We start from the raw sequence: 4,771 nt of genomic DNA on the forward strand, positions 1-4,771 counted from the left end.
ATGAGAACTCTTCACATGAGGTGGCCAAAGTACTGGACTTTCAGCTTTAGCATCATTCCTTCCAAAGAAATCCCAGGGCTGATCTCCTTTAGAATGGACTGGTTGGATCTCCTTGCAGTCCAAGGGACTCTCAAGAGTCTTCTCCAACACCACAGTTCAAAAGCATCAATTCTTCGGTGCTCAGCCTTCTTCACAGTCCAACTCTCACATCCATACATGACCACAGGAAAAACCATAGCCTTGACTAGACGAACCTTCATCCAAAAGAGATGAGTTTTATTTTCCTTTCTTTAGAGATTAAACAAGTAAAATGGCTCAGAAAGTTTATATAATCTGTTCCAAAGTCAAACATTCACTGTTCAACATAGATTTGAATGGCATAAATTTTGTTTGGTTTTGTTTTTCATTATGTCCAGGTTAGGGAGAAAATGAGGCACTGGCCCTAACTCTCACCAAGATAAGATTGTTTTAGAGAGATAAGCTAAAGCACTTAACAGTATCTGGTAATTATTAGAAAAAAAAATACGAAGCAAGGTAGATATTCTAAGAACCACAAGACTTAGAATATTTGAGTAACCATAGCATGGTGGGCTGTAGTTAGTGAAATCTACCTGGAAGTAGTAGATTTCACAGAGTTTAATACACTGTGATAGTACTGAGCAAAGATTGGTTTGAAACTGCTAGTCCAGGTTCACTACTTCAGGGAATCATTAGGGATTCCAGAGAAGAATACTTAAGTTTGAACTATAGATGATGGAGCCTTCTATATACCTGGATTGGATAAAGGGAATTTAAAATATCAGGCTATAAAGGATCCAAAGAAAAGGAAAGCTGGAGGAGTTGTGTTTCTTTCTGAGACTGGATCAGTTAATCTTAAAGGAAATGAGAGACAATAACCTGGAGGGGAGTTGTAAATTTATTCTGATTTGTTTGGAAAATAATAGTCATCAACATCCAGCTATTAACTCCTCAAAATATATGTCGGAACCATGGACAAGGAGTTAGGGTCCAGCAGAGATTCTTAAACATATAGTTTAACTCCCATTGCTTATTGATGCCTAAACTGAAATACAAAAAAGGGATGTGGTATACTCGTGCCAACAAGTTAGAAAATAGTACAACGAGATGAAGGAGACAATATTTTGCTTCATTTTCCAAATAGTCCAGTATTTTAAAGAATACCTTCTGTTGATATAATTATTAATATTTTAAAATATGAAAATGACGCTTATAGACATATGAGGCACACTTTCTTATTTTCCATAGAAATACCTGAAAATAGGGAAAAATGCTTTCAAGTTGTCCAGGAATATAGATTATGGTTTTGAGTCATGCATTAAACAGTTTTTATATTTTAAAATGCAAATTAATTTGTAGGTATTTTTCACATATTCCCTCTCTTTCTAATGGCCTAGACTGAGTGCATTTTCAAGATTAAAATTTTTAAAATAATTTTCAATTTGTCTGAAATATTCAAATATTGGTAAGACAAAAGAATCTGCATTTTAAAAGCTTTTGTTTATTTTCTTGGTAATTCATAATCATTTCATTGATTTTCCACTTTTAGTCTGCAAATGCACTTACCAAAATAGCATTTACATTGTCTTTTTCAAATATGATTTGACCTGCTATCTGATAAAGAATCTCAGAGGTAGGATTTTAGACAAATAGTAAGGGAAAAGATGCTGAGAAGATATAAGTTAATTGGTCAATTCATGCAGTAAGTCAAGTATTAAGTAAAGAATAATCTGTGATTGAATATATAACTTACAGTGTTTCCCACCAAATCAGAAGAATATAATTTAGGGGAGAAGTTAGAATAGAGCCCTGAATTTTTTAAAATTATTGGGAATTATTTTAAAAACCTAAAATGTAATTGTTAGTTGAATGAGATGGTTTATTTGACCACTACAAATATCCTCTCTTCACTATTCAGTTGTTACATACTTAAATGTCATTTTGTGGCCACTGATGTTGACTCTCATACACTAGATAGATTTGCAGTTTTTCTCTTCCAAACCCTACTTTATGTACACAGATTTGAATGGCAATTTCACTGAAAATGAAAAATAAGGAGAGGAGCATTACAGATTTGAAAATAAATTGTGGATATATTGGTTCTGAAGTTTGGAGTAAATGAAATAAAATATTTTAAATATTAAGGCCTTGTGTTTTATATAGTTGAAGTAGAGAATTTTGGTGTGATTTAGTGGAATGATTAATTCTCAGTAGTTCTCCCTAGTCTATGCTTCTTGAACTTCTGCCAGGAGAAAGGTATTGGTTTGTTCAAAGGCATAATAGTTATGAGCATATTATTAAAGCTGGTTTTACATTACTTTACAGCAGTGACTAGAAGGAGGAGGAGGTAAAAATAACAGGAATGGAAGAGAGAAAAGCCAGCCTGAGATACTAAGACATATGATATAGGAACAGAAAGAAGCAAACGTTTTCAGGATGAGTGATTATTAGGAAGAGTTGAACAGCTTGAGTACATCGCTTAGAAAGAAGCCAATTTATGCAAGTGAGTAAGACACTGTATGAGACTAAAATTCAAGTGAAACCTACTATTAACCTCAAATGCCTTACTGAACGTAAAAAACAAATATTTTTAAAGTTTGAGGTGATACCTTTTGAAAAAATAGAGGTAATTATACTTTGCTTGTTATCCTTTTGTTTGACTATAAAATATAATATTCTATCTGTAAATTAAGCACATTTGTAAATTAATAATATTTGTAAATTAGGTACAACAGATATATAGCTGATTTTGGTCATGTATATAGTACTTTGGCCACCTCATGCGAAAAGTTGACTCATTGGAAAAGACTCTGATGCTGGGAGGGATTGGGGGCAGGAGGAGAAGGGGAGGACAGAGGATGAGATGGCTGGATGGCATCACTGACTTGATGGATGTGAGTTTGAGTGAACTCTGGGAGTTGGTGATGGACAGGGAGGCCTGGCGTGCTGTGGTTCATGGGGTCGCAAAGAGTCAGACATGACTGAGGGACTGAACTGAACTGATATACCTCATGATTCCAAATTGGTTGATTTTTTTCTATTTATCACATTTCCACCTAGGATGGATGGAAGGAAATTTCTCACATATAGCATTATCCACATATAAGTGCTTTTTAATTTTCTCTCAAGGTTTCATTTCTGTGTCTATTCTCTCAATAACAAATAGTGAGAATAGGAAAGGGATGACTGATTTTTATCTACAGTACCATTTTTGAATTCAACCAGGGCCTATTATCCAATTATGTTTGATAATACATGCTAATAGAATGGTTGCATAAATATGCTGCATTCTACAGGGTTAGTTTTTAAATCAGGTATCAAAGTTGTTTATCAGGAATTAATATTTTCCAGACAGGGACAAAAAGAATGCAAGGGAAGCCTTTCAAATAAAAATCAAATCTTTTTCTTCAAGTTTTGAATGCTTTCCATTTTAAAATGCCCATAATAAGGAATAATATACATAATTGTATTTACATATTTGTAAAGATTGATAACTATTTAATTTCAAGTGGCTACAAACTGCTCTGAGTCATGGAAAATAGGAATAACATCACAGAATTTATTCTCTTAGGACTTTCTCAGAAAAAGGAAATTGAAATTCTCTGGTTTTTACTGTTCTTACTTTGTTACGTTGCAATTCTGATTGGAAACCTACTTGTCACGATTTCTATCGCCTCCAGTCAACTTGTGAAGCAGCCCATGTATTTCTTTCTGAGTCACCTCTCCCTCGCAGACCTTTGTTACACCTCCACTGTGACCCCCAAGTTGATTGCTGACTTGCTGGCAGCAAAGAAGATCATTTTCTACCATGGCTGCATGACACAGCTCTTCACCATGCACTTCTTTGGGGGGATTGAGGTCTTCATCCTCATAGGGATGGCCTATGACCGCTATGTGGCCATCTGCAAACCTCTGCTCTACACTCTGATCATGACCAGACAGAAGTGCGTTGCCATGATCGCTGCTTGCTGCGCTGGGGGGTTCCTGCGTTCCTTCAGTCAGTTTCTCCTGGCCATCTTTTTACCCTACTGTGGCCCATGTGTATCCTTTGCTGAAACTGGCCTGCACTGACACCACCAGAATTGGTCTCCCTGTCATTGCCAACTCGGGCCTCATGGGCCTGGTGACTTCTGTGGTCTTGTTGGTCTCCTACGCTGTGATCTTGTCCACTGTCAGGTCCTACTCTGTAGAGAATCGCCGCAAAGCTCTCTCCACCTGCAGTTCCCACAACACTGTGATGATTCTCTTTTTTGCTCCTTTATTCTTCATTTACATTCGACCAGCAACTACTTTACCAGAAGACAAAGTGTTCGCTCTTTTTTATACTGTCATTGCTCCCATGCTCAATCCTCTAATCTACACATTGAGAAACTTGGAGATGAAGAATGACATAAAGAAATTCTGGTGCCATATCGCAGTAAGAAAGGAAATGAACTAAAAGATACCTCTGATTTTCACTGCTGAACTTGGTTGAATATATGGATTTTCTACAATGAAGACTTTAAAATGTATAACGCGTGCCTTATATGCTTTTTTGTTTCATTTTGTTTTAGCAATATATAGATTTAAGTACGAGCAAAAGCTTACAACTCCCTGGATTTATCCAGACTCTGCTGTGCTCTTTTCTAGTTTTCTTATTTATATCTCCTCTTCCCCTCTGATCTTTTGGCTGTGTAATCAATTTAGATATTTAGCAGTAGACCACAAAGGCATCATGTAATACAAATCAAAACTGAGAACCTATACAGCCCAT

The 4,771-nt window shown here is 36.0% G+C and overlaps 1 pseudogene; it reads left to right on the forward strand.

The window, feature by feature from the left end:
* The first annotated feature begins 3,549 nt into the window (after positions 1-3,549).
* Positions 3,550-4,456, forward strand: LOC104984162 (annotated as a pseudogene).
* The last annotated feature ends 315 nt before the right edge of the window (positions 4,457-4,771 follow it).

The sequence above is a fragment of the Bison bison genome, unplaced genomic scaffold, assembly GCF_000754665.1.
Source record: "Bison bison bison isolate TAMUID 2011002044 unplaced genomic scaffold, Bison_UMD1.0 scf7180017863913, whole genome shotgun sequence".
Lineage (NCBI taxonomy): Eukaryota > Metazoa > Chordata > Mammalia > Artiodactyla > Bovidae > Bison > Bison bison.